Source organism: Onychomys torridus, chromosome 16 (genome assembly GCF_903995425.1).
Source record: "Onychomys torridus chromosome 16, mOncTor1.1, whole genome shotgun sequence".
In the NCBI taxonomy this organism is placed as follows: domain Eukaryota; kingdom Metazoa; phylum Chordata; class Mammalia; order Rodentia; family Cricetidae; genus Onychomys; species Onychomys torridus.
This window is the reverse complement of record NC_050458.1, coordinates 41,834,449-41,841,396: the sequence shown is the minus strand read 5'-3', so window position 1 is coordinate 41,841,396 and position 6,948 is coordinate 41,834,449. Positions and strand designations below refer to the sequence as shown.

The window sequence follows — 6,948 nt, the reverse complement described above, 5'->3', positions numbered from 1 at the left end:
ACAGTCAGGGACCAGTCTGAACCTCAGCCTACCTGTGTGCTGCACTTTATCAAGAGTAGCCTCTCCAATGGGCGGTGTGGTGCATGCCTTTAGTCCCAGCACTCAGGAGCCAGAGCCAGGGGGAATCTCTGTGAGTTCGAGGATAGCCTGGTCTACAGAGTGAGATCTAGGACAGGCACCAAAACTACACAGAGAAACTCTGTCTCGAAAAACCAAAAAGAAAAGAAAAAAGAAAAAAAAAGTCTCCTCTCTGGGGAGGTGGAGCTCTGTGAGTTCAAGGAAAGGTTGGTCTACATAGCTGTAGCAAATTCCAGGCCAGCCAGTGGTATGTAATGAGACCCTGTCTCAAAAAAAAAACAAAAAAACAAAAAAAAAAACATGTGGTGGTGACACATGTCTTTAATATTAGCACTAGGGAGGCAGAGGTAGGTAGATCTCTACGAGTTCAAGGCCAGCCTGGTCCACAGAGCGAGTTCCCAGACAGCCAGAGCTGTTACACAGAAACCCCATCTCAGGGAAAAAGAAAAAAGAAAAGAAGAGTTTCCTCTCTGGGGACATATCTCAGTTGGTAGAGTGCTTGTCTGATATGCATGAACATGGGTGAGTTCAATACCCAGCATTGTATAATCCAAGTAGGGGCTAGCCATGTGGTGCACACCTTTAGTCCCAACACTCAGAAAGAAGAGGCATGTGGAACTCTGAGTTCGAGGCCACTCTGGTAGTTCTAGGACAGAGCAAGTTCTAGGACAGCCAGAGATACAGAGAGAAACCCTGTCTCAAAAAACAAAAGTATGAGGGTGGCACATGCCTAAAACCCTCTTGCTGGAGTCAAAGTTAGAGCCTAAGGCCCGGCTGCCCTAACAAACCACACATGACCACCTACCCTCAATAAGCCAGCTACTGAATCTATCTATCTCCTGAAGGAGGGTGCACGCCATGCAGCACATGTGGAGGCCAGAGGACAGCTTACAGGAGATGCTTCTCTCCTTCTACCACAGAGGTCCCAGGGATGGAACTCAGGTCATCAGGTGGGCAGCAACCACCTTTACCATCTTGACCACACCCAATAGAACAACTAAAAAGAACCAAATTAAGAGTAAAAAACAAAAAATGATGTATTCACTTGTGGCCACACTGGGAAGAGGGACAGAGAGATCCACAGACAATCCCCTCGCAAGGGAGTCTGCTTCTCAGTGGGCCGCACTGAGTACATCTCCTTCAGCATTTTACTGCTAGTTTATTTGGATTGGCTTAAGGAGGAGTGACCAACCCCAGTTTATTGGGACTGTTAGGGTCCAGGCTCTGAGATTATCGTCAGGAACAATCCAGGCACTCCAAGCTGAAACAGGAAGGTAAGTAGTTCAAGGTCATCCCTGAATCACACAGCTAACTGGAGGCCAGGCTGTCTCAAAAAAGAGTTTTCAGTCTCTGCTCTGATCCTGCTTCACTCAACCAGCTCGTGCTCTGGTCAGCTGCTCTTCTGATCTCATCTAGGGCTCTCTGTTCTTCAATGTTCCCACTCCCCTGACATAAGCAGGAGAACCATACGAAATTCAATGTTCCCCTATTTTTTGATCTACAAAAATGAACATTATTGCTGGGCGGGGGTGGCTCACACCTTTAGACCCAGTACTTAGGAGGCAGAGGCAGGTGGATCTCTGTGAGTTCAGGGCCACCATGGTCTACAGAGTGAGTTGGGAGACAGCCAGTGCCACTACAGAGAAACCCTGGGGAGGGGGGGGGGATGACATATTATTTAGCTCAGTAACAACAGAGCTAATTGTCCCAGGGGAAGGACCCATATAAATGCATATACTACTTCCAGCCAGCTCAGGACCCAGGCTGAGTAGAGAATCTGGGAAGGCCCCACCCAGGCAGCAAGGAGGCTCTTCAACCTTCCTGGTCAACTTCCTTTCCTTTTGACATCTGGCTCCAAACTAGTTCTAACTAACTTAAAGCGATATGTGAAAGGCTAAACGCAGACATCTGCACTGACTCTCCGTGAGGATGAGGCGAGGACAAAGGAAGCAGACAGAGAAGAATCCAGTAGCCCCAGGTACTGCTTCCCATGTACTGTCCTGCTTATGTCTCCACTGAGCTGTGACCCCCTTGTAAACCGGAAACCAAAGTCTGTCAGGCACAAAAGCAACACAAGGTAACAAAAGTGGGCTTTGAAGAGCAAACAATAGATTGTTCTGACTCAAACTTTGGCCCCAGAGAGACCATGACTGAAATACACATGAGGCAGGTCAAACACCCTGGGGGCCAAGCTGCCAGCAGTGGTTTGGAGGCTGTGGACAGAAGAAGCACAGTCCTAAGAGAACAAGGAGTGAAGGGTCCTACAATGAACAATAGTCATGCTTCTGATACTCCCCTTAGACACTTTATACACAGGACGTGATTGAGCCATGGAGACATCCCCCCCCCCCCCCCCCCCCCCCCCCCCCCCGCCAAAAAAAAAAAAAAAAAACCAACAACAACAAAAACCAATCATATTTAGTTAGCAAACTCCTGGAAATGAGATGGGAGAAAAAAAAAAAAAAAAAAAAAAAGAGTGGGAGCTGGCAAGACACTGATTTGGCCCTAAAGTCACTAAGGAAAAGCGCACGATGAAGTTCACCTATCTCAAAGAAGTCGGTCATGGTGGCACACAGATGGGTGCTTAACAGAGGATCAAAGTCAGCCTCAGAAGTCTGAAGTCAGCCCAGACTATACAGACCTTGTCTCAAAACAAAACATACACAGGGCAAGGTGGCACATGTCTTTATTCTCAGCACTTCAGAGGCAGAGGCAAGTACGTCTCTGTGAGTTCCAGGACAGCTAAGGCTATAACACTGAGAAATCCTGTCTTGGAAAAAAACAACAAACAAGCATCCATACAAACAAAATCCCTCAAGATTGTCAAATGTGGTGTAATCCTAGCACTCAAGTTCAAAAATAGCCTGCTCTACATACTGAGTTCAAGACCAGCCTGGACTACAGAGTGAGGGCCTATCTCAAACAAACAAACACAGGATATCAGAAAGGGGACTGGGGTGAGTGAGAAAGAAGCTTCCCCCTGAGCACGGCCTCTACTCAAGATCCACAGACAATATGATCTAATTTGCATACCTAGTCTAAAGAGAGATAGATGTGATTTCCATGGTAGCACTACAGGACTTTGAACCTCAGAGAATGAAATGTAGCTTTAACAAGCCAGCAAAAAACAAAAAGGAACAACATCATTACTTTGTGGGTACATTCCCAAAAGAAAAACTACAAGCTGCTTACCTACACGGTCATATTCACAGCAGTGGCATTCACACTAGGAAAGAACTGAGAACCATCCAACCTTCAACACAGGAACAAACAAGACTGGGCACAGTCACACGGTGGAATATTACCCACCTATAAAAAGGAATGGAATTCTGATCCATGCTTCAAAGGTGTAAGACATAAAAGGCCACATCTGTTATGATTCAGCCTCTGTGAGGTACTTATACAGGAAACAGAGTACAGCACAACCCTCCAGCCCCAGAGGAGAGGAATAGGAGTTCCTGTTTAATAAACAGAAAGTTTCTGTCTCAAAGAGTTTAGAAATGAAGCCAGACATAGTAATCTACTCCTGTAACCAAAGAATTAGGGAAACTGAGTTCCAGGCTTGCCTGGGCTATACATAGCAAGACCCCATCTCAAAATAAGAATCTGAGCGTGGGGGGGGGCTGGGTACAGTGGCATATGTATGTAATCCCAACAAGGAAGCAGAGGTAGAAAGATGACAAGCTCAAGGCCACCCTTGTTATATAGTTAAACAAAGAAGAAAGGCTGATATAGTAGGTAAGAGAGTACTTGCCTAGCATGTGAGATGCCCTGGGATTGTTGCCCAGGATTCAATCCACAGCATCACCAAAACCAAACCAACCCACCAGCACCATCCCCGCCTGCCACACACACACACACAAATGCACACAGGGACACACTACAACTGTAGGCCATCAAAAGGATAAAAACAGGACCACCTCAAACAAATCTTTCCTGGTTTTTCAGGGTGTCTCTGTGTAGCTCTGGCTGTCCTGAAACTGGCTCTGTAGCCCAGGCTAGCCTCAGACTGGCAGAGATCTGCCTGCCTAGGCCTCCTGAGTGCTGGGATTAAAAGCATGCAACACCAAACCCAGTGACCATAAAATAAATCTTTTAAAAATTTCTTTTAGAAATAATAATAAAGTAACATTCAATTCAAAAATAGCATTCAATATATGACAGGAAATACAAATTTTATTGAAAGAGCTCTTTAATTGTATGTGGTCTAGGGCTGATTATCTACAAAACAGCAAAAGTGTCTTTTTTTTTTTTTTTTTTGTATGTGGAGCTGAGGATCGAACCCAGGGCCTAGCAAGCGTTCTACCACTGAGCTAAATCCCCAACCCCGTCTTTTTTTTTTTTTTTAATTTATTTATTTTCACTTCATGTGCATTGGTGTTTTGCCACAGGTGTCAAGTCCCTTGGAACTGGAACTACAGACAGTTATGAGCTGCCATGTAGTTATTGGGAATTGAACTCAGGACCTTTGGAAGAGCAGCCAGTGCTCTTAACCTCTGAGCCATCTCTCCAGCCCAACCATACCTTAATCTTAAGTGTTACCTCTCCAGCAGTCTCCCAAGGCTACCTTATAACTCTCTTCTGTCATCATGCTTCCTTTGACATGCATTTACTCTGCATTTATTGCAATTTCCTTAGAGTTGAGCCCAGTGCCTGACTTACAGGAAGCATTCAGTAAATGAGGGACAACCAGATGAACAATCCCGCAATTATGTCAGCACCCTGAGCATGAGTACAACACAGAGTGGGCCTCACTCTGGTGTGCATGTCACTGTTCAAGGGACATAGAAGAGGAAGTTCCAAGAGAGCCTAGAGGTGGGGAAGGAGCCTGTGACCGCCTCGGACAGCTCCTTTTGACCGGTAGGTGGATGTGGAACAGGCACTGGAGCAGGACAGGTGGGACAGAGAACGTGTGGAAGCTCGGGGCTGGGAGTCCGTCGTCTGGGGCTGAGACACTTCAGCCGCCTGTGGTGAAGGCACTGCCTTAACCAGCTGTTGAAACAGGACCACAGCACAGAATCCCCCAGATGCTTCAGAGCATCAAAGTCCTGCTGCAAGACGCCTGCTAGCCCAGAACGGCGTCCAGTAATACCCAACCCTGGCGATGAAGAGGCGGGGGATCAATCAACAGAGAAGAGAGGCAGTGGTCCAGGCCTGCAGCCACCAGCAGACACAGGTGGGGGGCAGAAACAAGTGGATCTCCATGAGTTCAAGGCTAGTCTGGCCTACATAGTGAATTCCAGGACAGCCAGGGCTATGTAAAGAGACCTTGACTCAAAAATAAATAAATAAATAAATATATTTATAGATTTTATAGATAGATGAGAGAGAGAGAGAGAAAGAATGGACTCCACACAGTTGTCCTTAACCTCCACATGAGCGCCATAGCATGCAACCATCCCAAACAATAATAAATAATATTAAAAAAAAAAAAAAAAAGGCTGGGCAGTGGTGGCGCATGCCTTTCATCCCAGCACTCGGGAGGATTTTTGTGAGTTCGAGGCCAGCCTGGTCTCCAAAGCGAGTTCCAGGAAAGGTGCAAAGCTACACAGAGAAACCCTGTCGGAAAAACCAAAAAAATAAAAAATAAAAAACAAAGAAAAAGAAAAAGAAAAAAGAAAAAGAAAAGAAAGGGGGGACAGGAGTGCCTGAGCCAATAGGGAAGAAACCTAACCTAGGCATTAGGAGAAGGAAGTAGGGGGAAAAAAGCCTCCTTGAGCAAAACTTGGAGCAAAGGGCAAAGGCAGACAAGTGGCCCCTCAGCACTAAATGTCCCATCATCATGACAACACGAAGCCAGCGTCAGGGCAGGTCTCCCCAGTCCCCCAACAGTCCCTCAACAACTCAGCTCCCATGCTGGGCCAGGGGCATCTCTGGTTTCCTTGAAGTGAATCAGCCGGCCTTCTAGAGAGCTAGGTAGCTTGCAGCAAGGCAAAGCCTTCAAAGTAAATCCCAATCCTATAAGGGAATTCCTGGGGAGCAAAGACACCCAAGAGAGCTAACTGAGGCACTGATGTCCTTGCCTCCACCTGCACCTCCCAAGTAAAGACCAGGAAGAAAGGCATGCTTAGGGGTCAGCTAGCTTTGCTCCGTCTCCCGAGTCTGGGGCAAGCCAATACTCACCACCTCTCTTCGGCACCCGTAATAATTAATCCTCCTTGCCTCAAGCCTCCGGTACTGGCACAGCCAGGCACCCAAAGAAGCCCAAACACTTTTCACAGGCTGGTCTACATTCCTCTCCTAACCACAATCCAGGAGGCACAGCCTCCAGGCGAGGGCACTTGAAGCCTTAAGAGGCTCTAGCGAGTGCTTTACTGAACTCCAAAGCCCACACGAAGCATAGCAAAGTCCCTCTGCTGTCCTCATGTCAGAACGAAGACCGTCGTCGGTCGACCTACCTGACCAACAGGTTGCAAGGACTACCCTCGCTGTTAGGTTTCACAAAAAAAACCCTCCGCTGGCCGCCTCGCTGGCGCCCCTTCTGCAGGCCCCTCACGACCCATTCCACTGCCCCGCAGGGCCAGCTCCGGGCCGCACAGACAGCAGCGCCGGCTCACCCACCGTGCCCCGCCCCGCCGCGCCGCGCCGGGCCTCGCCCCGACGGCTCCTACGTTCCCATACAGGATCGACCCTCACCTACAAGCGCCGGCCTTCTCACCTGGAGCCCGGCTAACCGCTTCCTGGACCCGGCCCGACCGACCCTGGGTCCCGGCGCTGCTCCAGGCGCCACGGGGGGCGGGCCCCGCGCCCGTCCTCGCCATGGCAACGCGACACTTCCGGCCCGAGGTGTCCGGAGCGGAAGCCGCGGTGCTGGGTGGGAGTCCTGGGCAGAGCCAGTCTACAAGGGCGGGACCTAAAGAGCGCCCTCAA

At 48.6% G+C, this 6,948-nt stretch overlaps 1 protein-coding gene across 4 annotated transcripts in view; it reads right to left on the bottom strand.

Annotated features, from left to right (window-relative positions):
* Positions 1 to 6,868, bottom strand: part of Ppp1r16a (protein phosphatase 1 regulatory subunit 16A) — a 24,751-nt gene extending 17,883 nt beyond the window's left edge. For 3 of the 4 annotated variants that reach the window (XM_036208532.1, XM_036208530.1, XM_036208533.1), the window contains exon 1: positions 6,737 to 6,868. The gene's annotated coding sequence lies outside the window, so the exon portion shown is untranslated. Of the gene's footprint in view, positions 1 to 6,714 lie in introns of all 4 variants that reach the window. The other variant, XM_036208531.1, reaches the window with a different exon arrangement.
* Between the last annotated feature and the right edge of the window lie 80 nt (positions 6,869 to 6,948).